Raw genomic sequence first — 25,401 nt, 5'->3', positions numbered from 1 at the left:
TCTGAATGGAGCATCATAGGTATTTTCTATGATGGTCTCTCTGAACTATCCAAAATGTCTTTGGATAGCTCTGCTGGAGGATCTCTTCATCTGAAGAAGACGCCTACAGAAGCTCAAGAGCTGATTGAAATGGTTGCAAATAACCAATTCATGTACACTTCTGAAAGAAATCCTGTGAACAATGGGACTAGTCAGAAGAAAGGAGTTCTTGAGATTGACACTCTGAATGCCATATTGGCTCAGAATAAAATATTGACTCAACAAGTCAATATGATTTCTCAAAGTCTGTCTGGAATGCAAAATGCACCAAGCAGTACTAAGGAAGCTTCATCTGAGGAAGAAGCTTATGATCCTGAGAACCCTTCAATGGAAGAGGTGAATTACATGGGAGAACCCTATGGAAACACCTATAATCTTTCATGGAGAAATCATCCAAATTTCTCATGGAAGGATCAACAGAGACCTCAACAAGGTTTCAATAATAATAATGGTGGAAGAAACAGGTTTAGCAATAGCAAGCCTTTTCCATCATCTTCTCAGCAACAGACAGAGAGTTCTAAGCAGAATAACTCTGACTTAGCAACCATGGTCTCTGATCTAATCAAAACCACTCAAAGTTTCATAACTGAAACAAGGTCCTCCATTAGAAATTTGGAGGCACAAGTGGGTCAGCTGAGCAAGAAAATTACTGAACTCCCTCCTAATACTCTTCCAAGCAATACAGAAGAAAATCCAAAAGGAGAGTGCAAAGCCATCAACATGGCCGAATTTTGGGAGGAAGGAGAGGCAGTGAATGCCACTGAGGAAGACCTTAATGGACGTCCACTGACCTCCAATGCGTTCCCCAATAAGGAACCATGGGAATCTGAGGCTCAAAATGAGACCATAGAGATTCCATTGAACTTACTTCTGCCATTCATGAGCTCTGATGAGTATTCTTCCTCTGAAGAGGATGAGTATGTCACTGAAGAGCAAGTTGCTAAATACCTTGGAGCAATCATGAAGCTGAATGACAAGTTATTTGGAAATGAGACTTGGGAGGATGAACCCCCTTTGCTCACCAAAGAACTGGATGACTTGTCTAGGCAGAAACTGCCTCAAAAGAGACAGGATCCTGGGAAGTTTTCAATACCTTGTACCATAGGCACCATGACCTTCAAGAAGGCCTTGTGTGACTTAGGGTCAAGTGTAAACCTCATGCCTCTCTCTGTAATGGAGAAGTTAGGGATCTTTGAGGTACAAGCTGCAAAAATCTCACTAGAGATGGCACACAATTCAAGAAAACAAGCCTATGGACTTGTAGAGGATGTTTTGGTAAAAGTTGAAGACCATTACATCCCTACTGCTTTCATAGTCCTAGAGACTGGGAAGTGCATGGATGAATCCATCATCCTTGGCAGACCCTTCCTAGCCACAGCAAAGGCTGTGATTGATGTTGATAGAGGAGAGTTGATCATTCAAGTGAATGAAGAATCCTTGGTGTTTAAGGCTCAAGGATATCCATCTGTCATCATGGAGAGGAAGCATGAAGAGCTTCCCTCAAAACAGAGCCAAACAGAGCCCCCACAGTCAAACTCTAAGTTTGGTGTTGGGAGGCCACAACCACCTTCTAAGTTTGGTGTTGAACCCCCACATTCAAACTCTAAGTTGGTGTTGGGAGGTTCCAACATAGCTCTGAGCATTTCTGAGGCTCTATGAGAGTCCTCTGTCAAGCTAATGACATTAAAGAAGCGCTTGTTGGGAGGCAACCCAATGTTTTATAATTAACTATTTTCTTTTGTTATTTTATGATTTTTGTAGGTTGATCATGAGAAGTCACAAAATCAATGAAAAGAACAAAAACAGAATAAAAAAAGGAAGAAAAACAGCACACCCTGGAGGACGCACCTACTGGCGTTTAAACGCCAGTAAGGTTAGCAGATGGGCGTTTAACGCCCAGTCTGGCACCATTCTGGGCGTTTAACGCCAGAAAGGGGCACCAGACTGGCGTTAAACGCCAGAAAAGGGCAAGAAGCTGGCGTTAAACGCCAGAAATGGGCACCAGCCCGGCGTTTAACGCCAGAAATGGCTAAAAACGCAATTTTGCTTGCCATTTGGTGCAGGGATGACTTTTTCTTGACACCTCAGGATCTGTGGACCCCACAGGATCCCCACCTACCCTACCACTCTCTCTCTTCTTCACCCATTCACCAATCACCTCACCACCTCTTCCCCAAAAACCCTTCACCTATCAAATCCCATCTTTCTCTTCACCACTCACATCCATCCTTCATAAAACCCCACCTACCTCACCATTCAAATTCAAACCACTTTCCCACCCAAACCCACCCTCACTTGGCCGAACATCACCCTTCCCCTCTCCTATATAAACCCATCTTCACTCCTTCATTTTCACACAACCTAAACACCACTTCTTCCCCTTTTTGGCCAAACCACAAAGCCATTCCCTTTCCCTTCATTTCTTCTTCTTCTACTCTCTTCTTTCTTCTTTTGCTCGAGGACGAGCAACAATTTTAAGTTTGGTGTGGTAAAAGCATTGCTTTTTGTTTTTCCATAACCATTTATGGCATCCAAGGCCGGAGAAACCTCTAGAAGGAGGAAAGGGAAGGCAAAAGCTTCCACCTCTGAGTCATGGGAGATGGAAAGATTCATCTCAAGGGTGCATCAAGACCACTTCTATGAAGTTGTGGCCTTGAAGAAGGTGATCCCCGAGGTCCCTTTTTCACTCAAAAAGAGTGAATATCCGGAGATCCGACATGAGATCCGAAGAAGAGGTTGGGAAGTTCTTACCAACCCCATTCAACAAGTCGGAATCTTGATGGTTCAAGAGTTCTATGCCAATGCATGGATCACCAAGAACCATGATCAAAGTGTAAACCCGGATCCAAAGAATTATCTTACTATGGTTCGGGGGAAATACTTGGATTTTAGTCCGGAAAGTGTAAGGTTGGCATTCAATTTGCCCATGATGCAAGGAGATGAACATCCTTACACTAGAAGGGTCAACTTTGATCAAAGGTTGGACCAAGTCCTCACAGTCATATGTGAAGAGGGCGCCCAATGGAAGAGAGATTCAAGAGGGAAGCCGGTTCAATTGAGAAGGCATGACCTCAAACCCGTGGCTAGAGGATGGTTGGAGTTCATCCAACGCTCAATCATTCCCACTAGCAACCGGTCCGAAGTTACTATAGACCGGGCTATCATGATTCATAGCATCATGATTGGAGAAGAAATAGAAGTTCATGAGGTTATAGCTCAAGAGCTTTATAAGGTGGCGGACAAGTCCTCTACCTTGGCAAGGTTAGCCTTCCCTCATCTCATTTGTCACCTCTGTTATTCAGTTGGAGTTGACATAGAGGGAGACATCCCTATTGATGAGGACAAGCCCATCTCTAAGAAGAGGATGGAGCACACAAGAGACCCCACTCATCATGAGATCCCTGAGATTCCTCAAGGGATGCACTTTCCTCCACAAAACTATTGGGAGCAACTAAACACCTCCCTAGGGGAATTGAGTTCCAACATGGGACAACTAAGGGTGGAGCATCAAGAACACTCCATCATCCTCCATGAAATTAGAGAAGATCAAAGAATCATGAGAGAGGAGCAACAAAGATAAGGAAGAGACATTGAGGAGCTCAAACACTCCATAGGATCTTCAAGAAGAAGAACAAGCCGCCATCACTAAGGTAGACCCGTTCTTTAATTTTCTTGTTCTTTATTTTTCTTGTTTTCGAATTTTAGTGCTTATGTTTATCTATGCTTGTGTCTTGTGATCATTAGTGTCTTAGTGTCTATGCCTTAAAGTTATGAATGTCCTATGAATCCATCACCTTTCTTAAAAAAAATTGATTCTTAATTGAAAAAGAAAAAGAATTGCATGAATTTTGAATTTTATAACAGTTTAATTATTTTGATGTGGTGGCAACATTTTTGTCTTCTGAATGTATGCTTAAACAGTGCATATGTCTTTTGAATTTGTGGTTCATGAATGTTGGCTCTTGAAAGAATGATGAAAAAGGAGACATGTTACTGAGGATCTGAAAAATCATTAAAATGATTCTTGAAGCAAGAAAAAGCAATGAAAAAAAAGAAAATTTCGAAAAAAAGAGGAAAAAAATTCGAAAAAAAAAGAGAGAAAAAGAAAGAAATAAAGTTGTGATCCAAGGCAAAAAGAGTGTGCTTAAGAACCCTGGACACCTCTAATTGGGGACTCTAGCAAAGCTGAGTCACAATCTGAAAAGGTTCACCCAATTATGCGTCTGTGGCATGTATGTATCCGGTGGTAATACTGGATGACAGAGTGCTTTGGGCCACGGCCAAGACTCAATAAGTAGCTATGTTCAAGAATCATCATACTTAACTAGGAGAATCAATAACACTATCTAGATTCTGAGTTCCTAAAGAAGCCAATCATTCTGAATTTCAAAGGATAGAGTGAGATGCCAAAACTGTTCAGAGGCAAAAAGCTAAAAGCCCCGCTCATCTAATTAATACTGATCTTCATAGATATTTTTGGAATTCATTGCATATTCTCTTCTTTTTATCTTATTTGATTTTCAGTTGCTTGAGGACAAGCAACAATTTAAGTTTGGTGTTGTGATGAGTGGATAATTTGTACGCTTTTTGGCATTGTTTTTAGTATGTTTTTAGTATGATCTAGTTGGTTTTTAGTATATTTTTATTAGTTTTTAGTTAAAATTCACTTTTCTGGACTTTACTATGAGTTTGTGTGTTTTTCTGTGATTTCAGGTATTTTCTGGCTGAAATTGAGGGACCTGAGCAAAAATCTGATTCAGAGACTAAAAAGGACTGCAGATGCTGTTGGATTCTGACCTCCCTGCACTCGAAGTGGATTTTCTGGAGCTACAGAAGTCCAATTGGCGCGCTCGCAATGGCGTTGGAAAGTAGACATCCTGGGCTTTCCAGCAATATATGATAGTTTATACTTTGCCCAAGATTTGATGGCCCAAACCGGCATTCAAAGTCACCCTCAGAAATTCCAGCGTTAAACGCCGGAACTGGCACCAAAATGGGAGTTAAACGCCCAAATTGGCATAAAAGCTGGCGTTTAACTCCAAGAAGAGTCTCTACACGAAAATGCTTCATTGCTCAGCCCAAGCACACACCAAGTGGGCCCGGAAGTGGATTTTTATGTCATTTACTCATCTCTGTACACCCTAGGCTACTAGTTCTCTATAAGTAGGACCTTTTACTATTGTATTTTCATCTTTGGACATCTAGTTTTTAGATCAGATATCTGGGTAGCTATCTTCATTTTATGCTATCTTAGATCATTGGGAGGCTGGCCTCAAGGCCATGCCTAGACCCTGTACTTATGTATTTTCAACGGTGGAGTTTCTACACACCATAGATTAAGGTGTGGAGCTCTGCTGTACCTCGAGTATTAATGCAATTACTATTGTTCTTCTATTCAATTCCGCTTGTTCTTGTTCTAAGATACCACTTGTTCTTCAACTTGATGAATGTGATGATCCGTGACACTCATCATCATTCTCACCTATGAACGTGTGACTGACAACCACCTCCGTTCTACCTTCGATTGGGTGGATATCTCTTGGATTCTTGATACACGATGCATGGTTGATCGCCTGACAAACAAGTGCTCGCCTGACAACCGAGCCATCCATTCCGTGAGATCAGAGTCTTCGTGGTATAGGCTAGAACTGATGGCGGCATTCAAGAGAATCCAGAAGGTCTAACCTTGTCTGTGGTATTCTGAGTAGGATTCAATGATTGAATGACTGTGACGTGCTTCAAACTCCTGAAGGCGGGGCGTTAGTGACAGACGCAAAAGAATCAATGGATTCTATTCTGGCCTGATCGAGAACCGACAGATGGATAGCCGTGCCGTGACAGGGTGCGTTGAACATTTCCACTGAGAGGATGGGAGGTAGCCACTGACAACGGTGAAACCCTTGCTTAAGCTTACCATGGAAAGGAGTAAGAAGAATTGGATGAAGACAGTAGGAAAGCAGAGAGACGGAAGGGATAGCATCTTCATATGCTTATCTGAAATTCCTACCAATGAATTACATAAGTATCTCTATCTTTATCTTCATAGTTTTATTCGTATATCACCATACCCATTTGAGTTTGCCTGACTGAGATTTACAAGGTGACCATAGCTTGCTTCATACCAACAATCTCTGTGGGATCGACCCTTACTTGCGTAAGGTTTATTACTTGGACGACCCAGTACACTTGCTGGTTAGTTGTGCGAAGTTGTGTTTATGCCATGGTATTGAACACCAAGTTTTTGGTTTCATCACCGGGGATTAATTGAGTTGTGAAAAGTATTGATCACAATTTTGTGCACCAAGTTTTTGAAACCGTTGCCGGGGATTGTTCGAGTATTTCGGCAAGCTTTTGGTCCGGTAACATCAGTGCCAAATTTCTGATCCGGCAACAGCACCAAGTTTTTGGCGCCGTTGCCGGGGATTGTTCGAGTATGGACAACTGACGGTTCATCTTGTTGCTTAGATTAGGTATTTTTTTTTTCGAACTTCTTGAAGATGAATTCTAGAGTTTCATGATGATTTGTTGAAATCTGGCTGGCTGTGAAGCCATGTCTAATTTCATTGGACCGAGGTTTCAACTTATCATCACAAAAGCTTGTTGATTTCTATCAATTTTGCTATTGGAGCAGTGATCTGCTAAGGCTTGGCTGGCCATTGGCCATGTCTAGTGTTTTGGACCGAAGCTTTCTTTGAAAGTTTGGCTGGCTGTGAAGCCATGTCTAATTCCTGGACCGGAGTCTTAGACTAGCATTGCACTGATTCCTGGAATTCTTATTAAGAATTTTGATACCTTTTTCCACTTTACATTCGAAAAAAAAAGCATAAAAAAATTTACAAAATCATAAAACCCAAAAATTTCTTGTTTAAGTCTAGTGTCTCATTTTAAGTTTGGTGTCAGTTGCTTGCATTCATTCATGTGTCTTAGTGATCTTCAAGATGTTCTTGATGATTTCTTACTCTAATCTTTAAATTCTCTTGACTTGAGTGTTTTGTGTGTCCCATATGCATTCTCATTTTATTAGTGTCAGTAGTATACAAACTGCTAAGTTTGGTGTCTTGCATTGTTATTTGATTTTAGTTGCATTTTGATTATTCCTCATTATTAAAAATCCAAAAATATTTTTAATTTGTGTCTTTTCAAGTCAATAATACAGAGAATTGAAGATTCAGAACATACTACAGAGGAATTACACAGAAAAAGCTGGGCGTTCAAAACGCCCAGTGAAGAAGGACAGACTGGCGTTTAAACGCCAGCCAGGGTACCTGGTTGGGCGTTTACCGCCCAAAAGGGTATAGTTTTGGGCGTTAAACGCCAGAATGTGCACCATTCTGGGCGTTTAACGCCAGGATGGCACAAGAGGGAAGATTCTGCTTTCAATGCAATTTTTTTTTCAAGTTTTCAAAGTTTTTCAAAATCAAATCTTTTTCAAATTATATCTTTTCAATCATATGCTTTCAAAATCAATTTCTTTCCTTTTTCAAAGATACTTGCTATCAATTAATGATTTGATTCAACATTTCAAGTATGTTGCCTTTTCTGTTGAGAAAGGTTTAATGTTTGAATCATATCTTTTCTTGATAGCCAAGTTATTAATTTTTAAAATCAAATCTTTTTTAAAATGTTTTTCAAATCATATCTTCTCAATCACATCTTTTTAAACTAATCATATCTTCTTAACCACATCTTTTTCAAAATAGCTTTCAATCAAATCTTTTTGATTTCTAATTTCAAAATCTTTTTTAAAAATCACTTGATCTCTTTCCCACTCTTGGTTTTCGAAAATTAATTACTGTTTTTCAAAATGTTTTCAAAATTTCTTACTTAATTTTCGAAAATCATTTCCCTTCTTCTCACATCCTTCTATTTATGGACTAACACTATTCCTTAATGCAAAATTCGAACTCCATCTTTCTTTATAAGTTCGAATTTTCTACTTCTGCCTTCCATTTTCTTTTCCTCTGACACCTCAAGGAATCTCTATACTGTGACATAGAGGATTCCATATTTCCTTGTTCTCTTCTCTTTCATATGAGCAGAAGCAGAGACAAAGGCATTCTTGTTGAGGCTGATCCTGAACCTGAAAGGACCTTGAAGAGAAAGCTAAGAGAAGCTAAGGCACAATTCTCTGTAGAGAACCTAACCGAATTCTTCAAAGAAGAAGAACACATGGCAGCCGAAAACAACAACAATGCCAACAATGCAAGGAAGGTGCTGGGTGACTTTACTGCACCTACTCCCGACTTCTATGGGAGAAGCATCTCTATCCCTGTCATTGGAGCAAACAACTTTGAGCTTAAGCCTCAATTAGTTTCTCTAATGCAACAGAATTGCAAGTTCCATGGACTTCCATTGGAAGATCCTCATCAGTTCTTAGCTGAGTACTTGCAAATCTGTGACACTGTCAAGACTAATGGGGTTGACCCTGAGGTCTACAGACTTATGCTATTCCCTTTTGCTGTAAGAGATAGAGCTAGAACATGGTTGGACTCACAACCCAAAGAAAACCTGGACTCTTGGGAAAAGCTAGTCAATGCCTTCTTGGCAAAGTTCTTTCCACCTCAAAAATTGAGTAAGCTTAGAGTGGAAGTCCAAACCTTCAGATAAAAGGAAGGAGAATCCCTCTATGAAGCTTGGGAAAGATACAAACAATTAATCAGAAAGTGTCCCTCTGACATGCTTTCTGAATAGAGCATCATAGGTATTTTCTATGATGGTCTCTCTGAACTATCCAAGATGTCTTTGGATAGCTCTGCTGGAGGCTCTCTTCATCTGAAGAAGACGCCTACAGAAGCTCAAGAGCTAATTGAAATGGTTGCAAATAACCAATTCATGTACACTTCTGAAAAGAATCCTGTGAACAATGGGACTAGTCAGAAGAAAGGAGTTCTTGAGATTGATACTCTGAATGCCATATTGGCTCAAAATAAAATATTGACTCAACAAGTCAATATGATTTCTCAAAGTCTATCTGGAATGCAAAATGCACCAAACAGTACTAAGGAGGCTTCATCTGAGGAAGAAGCTTATGATCCTGAGAACCCTTCAATGGAAGAGGTGAATTACATGGGAGAACCCTATGGAAACACCTATAATCCTTCATGGAGAAATCATCCAAATTTTTCATGGAAGGATCAACAGAGACCTCAACAAGGTTTCAACAATAATAATGGTGGAAGAAACAGGTTTAGCAATAGCAAACCTTTTCCATCATCTTCTCAGCAACAGACAGAGAGTTCTAAGCAGAATAACTCTTACTTAGCAACCATGATCTCTGATCTAATCAAAACCACTCAAAGTTTCATGACTGAAACAAGGTCCTCCATTAGAAACTTGGAGGCACAAGTGGGTCAGCTGAGCAAGAAAATTACTGAACTCCCTCCTAGTACTCTTCCAAGCAATACAGAAGAAAATCCAAAAGGAGAGTGCAAAGCCATCAACATGGCCGAACTTTGGGAGGAAGAAGAGGCAGTGAACGCCACTGAGGAAGACCTCAATGGACGTCCACTGGCCTCCAATGAGTTCCCCAATGCGGAACCATGGGAATCTGAGGCTCAAAATGAGACCATAGAGATTTCGTTGGACTTACTTCTGCCATTCATGAGCTCTGATGAGTATTCTTCCTCTGAAGAGGATGAGTATGTCACTGAAGAGCAAGTTGCTAAATACCTTGGAGCAATCATGAAGCTAAATGACAAGTTATTTGGAAATGAGACTTGGGAGGATGAACCCCCTTTGCTCACCAAAGAACTGGATGACTTGTCTAGGCAGAAACTGCCTCAAAAGAGACAGGATCCTGGGAAGTTTTTAATACCTTGTACCATAGGCACCATGACCTTCAAGAAGGCCTTGTGTGACTTAGGGTCAAGTGTAAACCTCATGCCTCTCTCTGTAATGGAGAAGTTAGGGATCTTTGAGGTGCAAGCTGCAAAAATCTCACTAGAGATGGCAGACAATTCAAGAAAACCAGTCTATGGACTTGTAGAGGATGTTCTGGTAAAGGTTGAAGACCATTACATCCCTACTGATTTCATAGTCCTAGAGACTGGGAAGTGCATGGATAAATCCATCATCCTTGGCAGACCCTTCCTAGCCACAGCAAAGGCTGTGATTGATGTTGATAGAGGAGAGTTGATCATTCAAGTGAATGAAGAATCCTTGGTGTTTAAGGCTCAAGGATATCCCTCTGTCATCATGGAGAGGAAGCATGAAGAGCTTCCCTCAAAACAGAGCCAAACAGAGCCCCCACAGTCAAACTCTAAGTTTGGTGTTGGGAGGCCACAACCAACTTCTAAGTTTGGTGTTGAACCCCCACATTCAAACTCTAAGTTTGGTGTTGGGAGGTTCCAACATTGCTCTGAGCATCTGTGAGGCTCCATGAGAGCCCTCTGTCAAGCTACTGACATTAAAGAAGCGCTTGTTGGGAGGCAACCCAATGCTATATTTTATATATTTTTCTTTGTTATTTTCTGTTTTTTGTAGGTTGATGATCATGAGAAGTCACAAAATCAATGAAAAAAGCAAAAACAGAATGAAAAACAGGAAGAAAAATAGCACACCCTGGAAGACGCACCTACTGGCGTTTAAACGCCAGTAAGGTTAGCTGTTGGGCGTTTAACGCCCAGTCTGGCACCATTCTGGGCGTTTAACGCCAGAAAGGGGCACCAGACTGGCGTTAAACGCCAGAAAAGGGCAAGAAGCTGGCGTTAAACGCCAGAAATGGGCACCAGCCCGGCGTTTAACGCCAGAAATGGCTAGAAACGCAATTTTGCTTGCCATTTGGTGCAGGGATGACTTTTCCTTGACACCTCAGGATCTGTGGACCCCACAGGATCCCCACCTACCCTACCACTCTCTCTCTTCTTCACCCATTCACCAATCACCTCAACACCTCTTCCCCAAAAACCCTTCACCTATCAAATCCCATCTTTCTCTTCACCACTCACATCCATCCTTCTTAAAACCCCACCTACCTCACCATTCAAATTCAAACCACTTTTCCACCCAAACCCACCCTCACTTGGCCGAACATCACCCTTCCCCTCTCCTATATAAACCCATCTTCACTCCTTCATTTTCACACAACCTAAACACCACTTCTTCCCCTTTTTGGCCGAACCACAAAGCCATTCCCTTTCCCTTCTTTTCTTCTTCTTCTACTCTCTTCTTTCTTTTTTTGCTCGAGGACGAGCAACAATTTTAAGTTTGGTGTGGTAAAAGCATTGCTTTTTGTTTTTCCATAACCATTTATGGCATCCAAGGCCGGAGAAACCTCTAGAAAGAGGAAAGGGAAGGCAAAAGCTTCTACCTCCGAGTCATGGGAGATGGAAAGATTCATCTCAAGGGTGCATCAAGACCACTTCTATGAAGTTGTGGCCTTGAAGAAGGTGATCCCCGAGGTCCCTTTTTCACTCAAAAAGAGTGAATATCCGGAGATCCGACATGAGATCCGAAGAAGAGGTTGGGAAGTTCTTACCAACCCCATTCAACAAGTCGGAATCTTGATGGTTCAAGAGTTCTATGCCAATGCATGGATCACCAAGAACCATGATCAAAGTGTGAACCCAGATCCAAAGAATTATCTTACTATGGTTCGGGGAAAATACTTGGATTTTAGTCCGGAAAGTGTGAGGTTGGCATTCAATTTGCCCATGATGCAAGGAGATGAACATCCTTACACTAGAAGGGTCAACTTTGATCAAAGGTTGGACCAAGTCCTCACAGTTATATGTGAAGAGGGCGCCCAATGGAAGAGAGATTCAAGAGGGAAGCCGGTTCAATTGAGAAGGCATGACCTCAAGCCCGTGGCTAGGGGATGGTTGGAGTTCATCCAACGCTCAATCATTCCCACTAGCAACCGGTCCGAAGTTACTATAGACCGGGCTATCATGATTCATAGCATCATGATTGGAGAAGAAATAGAAGTTCATGAGGTTATAGCTCAAGAACTCTATAAGGTGGCGGACAAGTCCTCTACCTTGGCAAGGTTAGCCTTTCCTCATCTCATTTGTCACCTCTGTTATTCAGTTGGAGTTGACATAGAGGAAGATATCCCTATTGATGAGGACAAGCCCATCACTAAGAAGAGGATGGAGCACACAAGAGACCCCACTCATCATGAGATCCCTGAGATTCCTCAAGGGATGCACTTTCCTCCACAAAACTATTGGGAGCAACTAAACACCTCCCTAGGGGAATTGAGTTCCAACATGGGACAACTAAGGGTGGAGCATCAAGAACACTCCATCATCCTCCATGAAATTAGAGAAGATCAAAGAATCATGAGAGAGGAGCAACAAAGACAAGGAAGAGACATTGAGGAGCTCAAGCACTCCATAGGACCTTCAAGAGGAAGAAAGAGCCGCCATCACTAAGGTGGACCCGTTCCTTAATTTCCTTGTTCTTTATTTTCCTGTTTTTTGAATTTTAGTGCTTATCTTTATCTATGTTTGTGTCTTGTGATAATTAGTGTCTTAGTGTCTATGCCTAAAAATTATGAATGTCCTATGAATCCATCACCTTTCTTGAAAAAAAAAACGTGCTTAAATTGAAAAAGAAAAAGAATTGCATGAATTTTGAATTTTATAACAGTTTAATTATTTTGATGTGGTGGCAATATTTTTGTTTTCTGAATGTATGCTTAAACAGTGCATATGTCTTTTGAATTTGTGGTTCATGAATGTTGGCTCTTGAAAGAATGATGAAAAAGGAGACATGTTACTGAGTATCTGAAAAATCATAAAAATGATTCTTGGAGCAAGAAAAAGCAATGAAAAAAAAAGAAAAGAGAGAACGAAAAAAAAAGAAAGAAAAAAAACGAGAAAAAAAAGAGGGAAGAAAAAAAATAGAGAAAAGAAAGAAATAAAGTTGTGATCCAAGGCAAAAAGAGTGTGCTTAAGAACCCTGGACACCTCTATTGGGGACTCTAGCAAAGCTGAGTCACAATCTGAAAAGGTTCACCCAATTATGTGTCTGTGGCATGAATGTATCCGGTGGTAATACTGGAAGGCATAGTGCTTTGGGCCACAACCAAGACTCAATAAGTAGCTATGTTCAAGAATCATCATACTTAACTAGGAGAATCAATAACACTATCTGGATTCTGAGTTCCTAAAGAAGCCAATCATTCTGAATTTCAAAGGATAGAGTGAGATGCCAAAACTATTCAGAGGCAAAAAGCTAAAAGTCCCGCTCATCTAATTAATACTGATCTTCATAGATGTTTTTGGAATTCATTGCATATTCTCTTCTTTTTATCCTATTTTGATTTTCAGTTGCTTGAGGACAAGCAACAATTTAAGTTTGGTGTTGTGATGAGCGGATAATTTGTACGCTTTTTGACATTGTTTTTAGTATGTTTTTAGTATGATCTAGTTAGTTTTTAGTATATTTTTATTAGTTTTTAGTTAAAATTCACTTTTCTGGACTTTACTATGAGTTTGTGTGTTTTTCTGTGATTTCAAGTATTTTCTGGCTGAAATTGAGGGACCTGAGCAAAAATCTGATTCAGAGACCAAAAAGGACTGCAGATGCTGTTAGATTCTGACCTCCCTGCACTCGAAGTGGATTTTCTGGAGCTACAGAAGCCCAATTGGCGCGCTCTCAACGGCGTTGGAAAGTAGACATTCTGGGCTTTCCAGCAATATATGATAGTTCATACTTTTCCCAAGATTTGATGGCCCAAATCGGCGTTCAAAGTCACCCTCAGAAATTCCAGCGTTAAACGCCGGAACTGGCACCAAAATGGGAGTTAAACGCCCAAACTGGCATAAAAGCTGGCGTTTAACTCCAAGAAGAGTCTCTACACGAAAATGCTTCATTGCTCAGCCCAAGCACACACCAAGTGGGCCCGGAAGTGGATTTTTATGTCATTTACTCATCTCTGTACACCCTAGGCTACTAGTTCTCTATAAGTAGGACCTTTTACTATTGTATTTTCATCTTTGGACATCTAGTTCTTAGATCATATCTTGGTTCTTCTGGTTCCCTCTCTGGGGCCGAGGCCAATGATCACTATTGTTCTTATGTATTTTCAACGGTGGAGTTTCTACACACCATAGATTAAGGTGTGGAGCTCTACTGTACCTCGAGTATTAATGCAATTACTATTGTTCTTCTATTCAACTCCGCTTGTTCTTGTTCTAAGATATCACTTGTTCTTCAACTTGATGAATGTGATGATCCGTGACACTCATCATCATTCTCACCTATGAACGTGTGACTGACAACCACCTCCGTTCTACCTTCGATTGGGTGAATATCTCTTGGATTCCTGATACACGATGCATGGTTGATCGCCTGACAACCGAGTGCTCGCCTGACAAACGAGCCAGCCATTCCGTAAGATCAGAGTCTTCGTGGTATAGGCTAGAACTGATGGCGGCATTCAAGAGAATCCGGAAGGTCTAACCTTGTCTGTGGTATTCTGAGTAGGATTCAATGATTGAATGACTGTGACGTGCTTCAAACTCCTGAGGACGGGGCGTTAGTGACAGACGCAAAAGAATCACTGGATTCTATTCTGGCCTGATCGAGAACTGACAGATGGATAGCCGTGCCGTGACAGGGTGCGTTGAACATTTCCACTGAGAGGATGGGAGGTAGCCACTGACAACGGTGAAACCCTTGCTTAAGCTTGCCATGGAAAGGAGTAAGAAGGATTGGATGAAGACAGTAGGAAAGCAGAGAGACGGAAGGGAAGGCATCTTCATACGCTTATCTGAAGTTCCTACCACTGAATTGCATAAGTATCTCTATCTTTATCTTCATAGTTTTATTCGTATATCACCATACCCATTTGAGTTTGCCTGACTGAGATTTACAAGGTGACCATAGCTTGCTTCATACCAACAATCTCTGTGGGATCGACCCTTACTCGCGTAAGGTTTATTACTTGGACGACCCAGTACACTTGCTGGTTAGTTGTGCGAAGTTGTGTTTATGCCATGGTAGTGAACACCAAGTTTTTGGATTCATTACCGGGGATTATTTGATTTGTGAAAAGTATTGATCACAATTTCGTGCACCACCTCCCAACAAAAAACTTAGAGTTTGATTGTGGGGGCTTTATTTGACTCTGTATTGAGAGATATTTATCGTGCCTCTTTTTCATGTTTACAGAGGGATACCCTTGGGCCTTAAATACAAGGTAGTCCCCATTCAATTGAAGGACTAATTCTCCTCTGTTAACATCAATCACAGCTTCTGCTGTGGCTAGGAAGGGTCTTCCAAGGATGATGCATTCATCCTCTTCCTTCCTAGTGTCTAAGATTATGAAATCAGCAGGGATGTAAAGGCCTTTAACCTTCACTAACACATCCTCTACCATTCCATAAGCTTGTCTTATTGACTTGTCTGCCATCTCTAATAAGAAAGTGGCAGTTTGTACCTCAAAGATTCCCAGTTTCTCCATTACAGAGAGTGGCATAAGATTTATACCTGATCCCAGGTCACATAGAGCCTTCTCAAAGGTCATGGTGCCCATGGTATAGGGTATTAAGAATTTACCAGGATCTTATTTCTTTTGAGGTAAAGTTTGCTGAACCCATCTATCTAGTTCACTAATGAGCAAGGGAGGTGCATCTTCCCAAGTCTCATTACCAAATAGCTTGGCATTCAGCTTCATGATAGCTCCTAGATATTGAGCAACTTGCTCTCCAGTTACATCTTCATCCTCTTCAGAGGAAGAATAGTTTTCAGAGCTCATGAATGGTAGAAGAAGGTTTAATGGAATCTCTATGGTCTTTATATGAGCCTCAGATTCCTTTAGGTCCTTAATAGGGAACTCCTTCTTGTCTGAGAGACGTCCCATGAGGTCTTTCTCATTGGGATTCACATCCTCCCCTTCCTCTCTAGGTTCGACCATTTTGATTATGTCAATGTCATTGCACTCTCTTTTTGGATTCTCTTTAGTATTGCTTGGGAGAGTACTAGGAGGAGTTTCAATGATTTTCTTACTCAGCTAGCCCACTTGTGCCTCCAAATTTCTGATAGATGACCTTATTTCACTCATGAAACTTAAAGTGGCCTTAGACAGATCAGAGACTATGTTTGCTAAGCTAGAGGAGCTCTGCTCAGAATTCTCTGTCTGTTGCTTAAAAGATGATGGGAAAGGCTTGCTATTGCTAAGCCTGTTTCTTCCACCATTATTAAAGCCTTGTTGTGGCTTTTGTTGATCCTTCCATGAGAAGTTTGGATGATTTCTCCATGAAGAATTATAGGTGTTCCCATAGGTTTCACCCATGCAATTCACCTATGTTATTGCAGGGTTCTCAAGATTATAAGCTTCTTCTTCAGAAGATGCCTTTTTAGTACTGTTGGATGCATTTTGCCATCCATTCAGACTTTGAGAAATCATGTTGACTTGCTGAATCAACATTTTGTTCTGAGCCAATATGGCATTCAGAGCATCAATTTCAAGAACTCCCTTCCTCTGAGGCATCCCATTACTCACAGAATTCCTCTCAGAAGTGTACATGAATTAGTTATTTGCAACCACGTCAATGAGTTCTTGAGCTTCTGTAGGCATTTTCTTTAGGTGAATGGATCCACTTACAGAATGGTCCAGTGACATCTTAGAGAACTCAGATAAACCATAATAGAATATATCCAAAATGGTCCACTCTGAAAGCATGTCAGAAGGACACCTTTTGGTCATCTGCTTGTATCTTTCCCAAGCTTCATAGAGGGATTCACCATCTTTTTGTTTGAAGGTCTGAACATCCACTCTAAGTTTGCTCAGCTTTTGAGAAGGAAAGAACTTAGCCAAGAATGCCATGACCAGCTTATCCCAAGAGTCCAGGCTATCTTTAGGTTGTGAGTCCAACCATGTTCTAGCTCTGTCTCTTACAGCAAAAGAGAAAAGCATGAGCCTGTAGACTTCAGGATCTACTCCATTAGTCTTAACAGTCTCACATATCTACAAGAACTCAGTTAAAAACTGATAGGGATCTTCTGATGGAAGTCCATGAAACTTGCAGTTCTATTGCATTAGAGCAACTAGTTGACGCTTCAGCTCAAAATTATTTGCTCCAATGGCAGGGATTGAGATGCTTCTTCCATCAAACTTGGAAGTAGGTGTAGTATAATCACCAAGCATCCTCCTTGCATTATTATTTTCGGCTGCCATATCCTCTTCCTTTTCAAAAATTTCTGTAAGATTGTCTCTAGATTGTTGTAATTTAGCTTCTCTTAGTTTCCTTTTCAGAGTCCTTTCAGGTTCAGAATCTGCTTCAACAAAAATGTCCTTGTCCTTGATCCTGCTCATATGAAAAAGAAGATAACAGAAAATAATAATAGGGATCCTCTTTACCGCAGTAGAGAGATTCCTTTATGTTAGTAGAAAAAGAAAAGAATAGAAGAAGGAAAAAAGGAAAATTCAAACTCAGAGAGGAAAAGGGGGTTCGAATTTTAAGATGAAGAGAAGTGTTAGTAAATGAATAAATAGATTGAAAAAGATGAGAGAGAGAATTCGAAAATTATTTTTGAAAAATTAGTGATTTTCGAAAATTAAGAGAAGAAAAAAATAAAATTTGAAACAATTAGTTAATTAAAAAGAATTTTTGAAAAAGGGAGAGGAGTTTTCGAAAATTAGAGAGATAAAATTAGTTAGGTGGTTTTGAAAAAGTTAAGAAACAAACAAAAAGTCAATTAGTCAGTTGAAAAAGATTTGAAAATCAATTTTGAAAAGATAAGAAATTTAGAAAAGATTTTGAAATTAATTTTGAAAAAAATATAATTTTAGAAAAAGATATTTTGAAAAGATATGATTGAAAAAGATATTTTGGAAAAAGATTTGATTTTTTTTTTAAAATTAAAATTGATTACTTGACTAACAAGAAACTAAAAGATATGATTCTAGAATTTAAAAATTGAACCTTTCTTAACAAGAAAGTAACAAACTTCAAATTTTTTAATCAATCACATTAATTGTTAGTAAAGTTTTTGAAGTTTTGAAATAAAGATAAGAGAAAGGTTTTGAAAATAAATTTTAAAAATTTTTGGAAATAATAAAAAATGAAATAGATTTGATTTTTGAAAAAGATTTTGAAAAGATAGATTTTTTTAAATTGAAAATTTGACTTAACTTATAAGAAATAGCTAAGTTTTAAAAATTTTTGATTAAGTCAACTCAAATTTTCGAAAATTTGAGAGAAATAAGGAAAATATATTTTTTATTTTTGATTTTTTAATGATGAGAGAGAAAAACACAAAAATGACCGAAAACATGAAAATTTTGGATCAAAACACATGATGCATGCAAGAACACTATGAATGTCAAGATGAACATCAAGAACACTTTGAAGATCAAAATGAACATCAAGACTTATTTTTGAAAAATTTTCAAGAAAAGAAAAACATGCAAAACACCGAACTTATAAATTTTTCATATTTAGGCACTAAGAATTCAAAAATGCACATGAGAAACAACAAAAAACACAAAACAAGAAAATATCAAGATCAAACAAGAAGACTTACCAAGAACAACTTGAAGATCATGAAGAACACCATGCATGAGTTTTCGAAAAATGCACAAATTTTTAAAAATATGCAATTGACACCAAACTTAAAATTTGACACTAGATTCAAACAAGAAACACAAAATATTTTTGGTTTTTATGATTTTATAATTTTTTTGTATTTTTTTTTGAATTTTTCGAAAATTACTTTTGGAAAAATGCAAACATATAGAAAAAAAATTTTTTGAAAGATTTTTGAAAACTTTTTGAAAAGAAAATTACCTAATCTGAGCAACAAGATGAACCGTCAGTTGTCCAAACTCGAACAATCCCCGGCAACGGCGCCAAAAACTTGGTGCATGAAATTGTGATCATCAACAATGGCGCCAAAAACTTGGTAGCGCTCTCAAACACGAATCACACTTTGTCACAACTTCACACAACTAACTAGCAAGTGCACTGGGTCGTCCAAGTAATAAACCTTACGTGAATAAGGGTCGATCCCACGGAGATTGTTGGTATAAAGCAAGCTATGGTCATCTTGTAAATCTCAGTTAGGCGGATAATAAATGGTTATGGAGTTTTTGAAAATAATAATAAACAAAGCATAAAATAAAGATAGAGATACTTATATAAATCATTGGTGAGACTTTCAGATAAGTGTATGGAGATACTTGTCCCTTCTGAATCTCTACTTTCCTACTGCTTTTATCCAATCCTTCATACACCTTTCCATGGCAAGCTGTATGTAGGGCATCACTGTTGTCAATGGCTACTTCCTATCCTCTCAGTGAAAATGGTCCAAATGCTCTTGTCACAGCACGGCTAATCATCTGTCGGTTCTCGATCATGTCGGAATAGAATCCATTGATTCTTTTGCGTCTGTCACTACACCCAACAATCGCGAGTTTGAAGCTCGTCACAGTCATTCAATCCCTGAATCCTACTCGGAATACCACAGACAAGGTTTAGACTTTCCGGATTCTCAAGAATGGCCGCCAAAGGGTTCTAGCTTATACCACGAAGATCCTGATTAAGGAATCTAAGAGATACACGCTCGTTCTAAGGTAGAACAGAAGTGGTTGTCAGTCACGCGTTCATAGGTGAGAATAATGATGAGTGTCACGGATCATCACATTCATCATGTTGAAATGCAGCGAATATCTTAGAATAAGAATAAGCATCAATTGAATAGAAAATAGTAGTAATTGCATTAATACTCGCGTGCAGGGAATATCTTAGAATAAGAATAAGCATCCATTTCGAGTGCAGGGAGGTCAAAATCCAACAACATCAGCAGTCCTTTGTCAGCCTGAATCAGATTTTTGCTCAGGTCCCTCAATTTCAGCCAGAAAATACCTAAAATCACAGAAAAACACATAAACTCATAGTAAAGTCCAGAAATGTGAATTTTGCATAAAAACTAATGAAAATATCCCTAAAAGTAGCTATATCCTACTAAAAACTACCTAAAAACAATGCCAAAAAGCGTATAAATTATCCGCTCATCAGCCGCCATCGTCTTGTCACAGAGTCAGTTGCCATCACTTATGGCAGAGTCAGAGAGAGTTCAGGAGCAGAGCAGACAAGAGAGATCTGATGCTGAGCTGGGTGTCCAACTACCGCACCCAGCCGCTATTCGCGTCGCCGGCGTCGCCTCCGTCAAAACCGCCGCCGTCAATGCCAACTTTTATCTCCGTCGTGGTTGATTATGGATGAGAGGGGGCGAAGCTGCCTCTACTGCCGGAGAACGCTCTGCCATTAAGGGTTTTAGTTGTGGTTTCTGTCCTTTTGGATTTTGAGAAGGTTTTGATACTGCGTGGTTATTATAGTTGATCCACCGGAGCTTCTGGCCATTACCAGAGCTTCTGCTGGGTCAGTTTGGGATTTGCGGCTCGTCCGTTCTACTGTCATCTTAAGTATATTTTATTTCGAACTCTCAGTGTTAGTATTCTGTTATCAATTATTGAGAATTTTGCGAATGTTAATATCTCAGGGTCGAGTTTCAAAAATTGTATGATTAAAATGAAAGCTACTGTGATGTCGTCTCGCTTCATTTCTCGTGGTGAGACTAATTGGTTTCGTTCCTTGTTACCGCGATGATCTATTAACAATTATGTTCTAATTTCGTTTAATATCCATTTCGCTTTAATCCCAATTTACGTCAGATAAGTCGTCGTTGCTGTGAACCTTGATTGTCGTTGTTGATATTGCCTGGAATCACTGAGGTTGCTGCCGCGAGTTAGAATAGAAAGAGGACTCTTGACGCGTTAACTTTAAAGGGGTTGACTTTGAGGTAGGGGCCTTTTCAGAAAAGCATATGTTATAAATTGAAATTATTATATATGGATATTATGTGGTAAAAATGTATACTTGAGTGATTGTATAAGTCTTATGTAATGTTGGTTATTTTGGATGAATATGAATGCTTGGCTGATTCGATTATTATTTGGTTTTGTGAAACGGACGGTTTTGAAGTGTTTCTTTAAAGTCGCTTCTTTAAAGCTTTGAAATCAAGTTTAAGCCGTTGAAAATTGACTTGAGTTTGATTTGGTTTTCTTGAAATATGAAAATGGAATGTATCTTTGGATTTAGTTGGATTTTTGTGCTGATTTGATTTTGAACCCTTTAAAGAGGGTTGTGGATTGGTTTGGATGGGACCCAAAAAAAGTGGCAGAGTCCAAGTTTTAGGGGAGGTGCTGCCAAAATTTCTATAGAATCTAGGACTTTATTGAAATGTTATTTGGAAAATTATAAATTAAAGACTTTTACTATTTTATTTGGGTTATTTAAGAAAGGAATGACTTATGCTTTTGAAATGAATTATTAAAAAGAAAATTGTGATTTAGTCTTGTTTCTTAAGAAAAGTATTGTATCTCTTTTAGGAGCAAGTTATTTAGATGAAACTTATGTTTTAAGGCTGTTTTAAATGTGAAAAAGGGTTTATGTCTTTGAATTTTACTTAAGGTTTTCAATTGGAGGAGTTTCAGTGACTTTGAGAGAACCTGAACATCTATTGACAAGTTTCATTTTACAATGTTTTGGGAAAAAGTTTTAAGTACTCTTTGAATTCTGAATTTTTGCAAGACTAAAACAATTTTTGAGTAGTTTGAAATGCTTTAAAATTAATCATGGGGTTGAAGCTGGTTTTGATTAAGTAAAGGAAATGGCTTTGAAAGGAGTAATTGATTACACGACTCGATTTGGTTTAGATCCTTTTTTTTATTACTCGAATCAGGAAGCCAAGGTTTTAAAGGTTTTAAGAGAATTTGAGAAAATGAGTTATGTTATTCTCTCCTAAAGACTTGAGACTCTGCCGAGGAACTTTTGTTATAAAATCCCGTTGTTGGATGGATGATTTTGAATATTTCAAAATAGATCTTTAATTTGCCATGGTTTTGGAAGTTTTGGAAACAAGATGCCGAGGGTGGCTTTGTTTTTAAAAAAGGGAACCTACATTGAGTAAAAGTGGCTTATGAGCTTGAGATGATTTAAGGAATGGGAACTTTAAAGCCAAGGCCGAAAAGAATTGATTTATGATTTCAAAGTGAAGTGAATTGAGAAAAAGTAATTTATGGCTTGAATGATGATTTTTTATGAATTTGATGATGTTGAATGCTGGAAGTGCTATTTTGTTATGAACCGGAATGGCTATGTATGATAATGAATTATGGCTGATTGCTGAATATGTTATGAGCTGGATGGCTGACTACGAATCATGAATTTAAGCCCGATGGCTGAGATGAATGTTGATTTATGGCTAAGAATATTGTTGCACTTCCAATTATCTGAGATACGAGTTTTCCTAGGTAGAAACAGTGGCTAGCCACCACATTTTCTAGGTTGAGACTCAATACTCTGCTGACCCTATGTCGTAAGTGTGGCTGGACACTGTGAAAGTTCCGGATGAGCTCGCCCCCGTGAATATACACCAGTGAGGGTGTTGGATGTGAATTATGATTATGATTGTGAATAACTTGAGTTGGGGATGCACGGCAGAGGGACAGTCCAATGGTTAGCTACCAGGACTTATCGGGTTGGCTTTATAACCGACAGATGATATCATCAGCCACTAGGACAAGCATTCATCATATGCATCTATGTAACATTGTTTGGTTGTGCATATTGTACTTGATTTGCGTTTGTGATTACTTGTGAGTACATGCTAATTGTTCTACTTGCAGTAACTATTTGTTTGTGCTTGAACTTTCCTATTTTTGTTTGCAACTGAGACTCTATTGGACTGTGGTGATTGGTTGCTGTTTGGGTTGTTTGGGCCTAGAGCCGTGGTTGATCATGAGGTGGGCCGAAGGCCATGTCTGGTTGATGTTTCTGGATTGGAAAAGTATGAAAAACTAATTTGGTTTAGCATAGATAAACCTTTTGACAGGCTTCTGAATTTTTAAGAAATGAACAGTTCCTCTTTCAGAAAAGATTTCAGATTTTTCTTTTATAGTAAACCTTTGCTTTTGAAAAGATGCATAAGACGGTTATTAATCACTGGAACGGTTTTACCTTCACGTATCCTATTATAGTAATTCTCAAACACCCTCTACTGAGAACCCTTTCGAGGATGATGTTCTCACCCCCCACCCTACAAATTTCCCTTTTCAGGATATGGACGCAGAAGTCACGAAGAGTTTATCTAGTTGTTGTCGTGATGTTTTGTATTGCTTTATTTATTATTTATTATTCCCTCGCTTTTTATCTTTATGCATTCTGTAAGAGGGATAGGAATTGCATTAATTAATGCTTGTAAAATTATTTAATATATATATACATATGTAGTACTCTTTGTGAGTTTTGTAAGTTGTATGGTATGTATGGATGTATGTTATCTAACAAAAGTATTTTGGAACGGTATTGCGGTTTAAAATTTTAAACATGCTTATATTTTAGTATTAAATAGTATAAGAGTCATCGTGATATCCGAGCTATTAGAGTGGCGCAACTGGAAGTGTGACTTTTGATAGTTAGGGTGTTACAAATACAATTTTGGAAGGAATTTAAATTACTTTACTATACACATTATTTTGTTTGGATATTTTAACAAAGGAATTTATTAGTTTCAGAATTATTTAAAGAAAAAATTCGTTAGTTCAAATTGTTACATTTTAAATTCACCTCAGAACAAAGAGTTAGCGTTCAATTTTCTATCTCTGCTTTGTTCATCTAATATATTCACTGTTTTGTTGCGTCTATGTTTATTCTGTGCTTTCATACATATTATTTCTTTAATGATTTTTGCAAGTTGCAATGTGCTTCTTGCCTATTTTATAAGTATGCTTCTCCATTGTACCATTTCATTTGAATCGATACTAAGTTTATCATTCAAAAGCCTGGTCAAATTAAACGATTCATGTAATGATTCATGATTTGATTATATAACTACTTTACAACTTTATGATATACATTTTGCGTATTTACACAAGGTGAAGTGGTGAACCACATTTTTATCTCTTTTTTTAATTAAAATTTATAGAAACAGGGACCAAAATAATTTCTTATGACAAACTTACCATCCTACCTTTTATCATTCTGTTACATTGGCTTATTTGACAAGATGGCAAAAATTAACGGTGTTAAAACCGATAAAACTTGTTTAACCCGCCAAAAAAATTTGATTAGACTAAGATTTTGAGTATTCCAAGATATGTTCTCTAATTTTATTTATTTTAGAATTAAATACGAATTCCATACTTCAAAAATTTAGCTATTGACAAAAAAAATCCTTAAAATATTATAATTTAAAAATATGAAAAAAAAATCCATAAATATTATAATTTTCGTAAATAATAAAAAAATTATATTTAACAAACAACTTATGCATTAGATCTAAATTTTTTGACAATACTTGAATAAACATTTAAAAAATGCACAAAAAATTCAGAACAAAATTTAATTTTTAGATTTTTCTTTTTATTTTTCAAAAAATAATGTGGTCATTTATAATAAAAAAATATTTTTTAAAATTTACTTAACAAAAAATTACCAAATTTTAAAAATGAAAAGATCTTATTTTTCTAATAATGTTTGCAAAAATTTGCATCAAAATTTGGTCTCTAAAATCATTTTTTAGAATATATATTTAATATATAGTTCTTTAGTCGTGTTTTTAAATCTTTTCGGATCTTAGTTATCGTTAACGTCTTTCGAGAATCGTTTTGTCAGCAATACAAAATTTCAAGAACGATTTTAGGAATTTATTCTTTATTTTATTTTGTACTCCTATTTATATCCTCTAAGATATATGACTTAACTTCGTCTTAAAATAACACTACAAGAAAAAGCGTGTTTATCGACGGCAAAAATCGACGGTTATTTCTGCCGTCGATAATTTTCGACGGCCTGCTGTCGATATTACTAAAAAAAATAATTAAAAATAAAAATATTAAAATCGACGGCCTTGTCGTCGATATTTTTATAATGCATTAATTTATTTCCCTATTATCGTCATATTAGAGGTGCAGAAAATAAAATCGACGAAGATCGCGTCTATTTTATTATTTTAAATATCGACAACATTGCCGTCGATAAATTTGAACGGTCTAGATTACCTTCTAAAATGGGATGAATGGTCTAAATTTAATCTATATAATAGACGCCAAATGTGTTGTTTTTTTATATTAAAATCGACGAATGTGTCGTCTATTTTATTATTTTAAGTATCGACAACCATGCTGTCGATAAATTTGAACGATCTAGATTACTTTCTAAAATGGAATGAACGGTCTAAATTTAAACTATATAATAGACGCTAGATATGTTGTTTTTTTTTATATTAAAATCGACGATTTTGTCGTCTATTTTATTATTTAAAATATCGACACCTTTGCCGTCGATAAATTTGAATAAAATCGACAGACGGTCCGTCGATTTTTATCACTAAAAACACATTTTCTCA

At 38.1% G+C, this 25,401-nt stretch overlaps 1 non-coding gene across 1 annotated transcript; it reads left to right on the top strand.

Annotated features, from left to right (window-relative positions):
• Positions 1 to 16,666: 16,666 nt before the first annotated feature.
• Positions 16,667 to 16,774, top strand: LOC112713151 (small nucleolar RNA R71). Its single transcript, XR_003158125.1, has one exon. It is a non-coding gene; the product is annotated as a small nucleolar RNA R71 (small nucleolar RNA).
• Positions 16,775 to 25,401: the final 8,627 nt, after the last annotated feature.

The sequence above is a fragment of the Arachis hypogaea genome, chromosome 9 (genome assembly GCF_003086295.3).
Source record: "Arachis hypogaea cultivar Tifrunner chromosome 9, arahy.Tifrunner.gnm2.J5K5, whole genome shotgun sequence".
NCBI classification, from domain to species: domain Eukaryota; kingdom Viridiplantae; phylum Streptophyta; class Magnoliopsida; order Fabales; family Fabaceae; genus Arachis; species Arachis hypogaea.
Note: the sequence above shows the minus strand (reverse complement) of the source record. Positions and strands in the feature narration are given on the sequence as shown.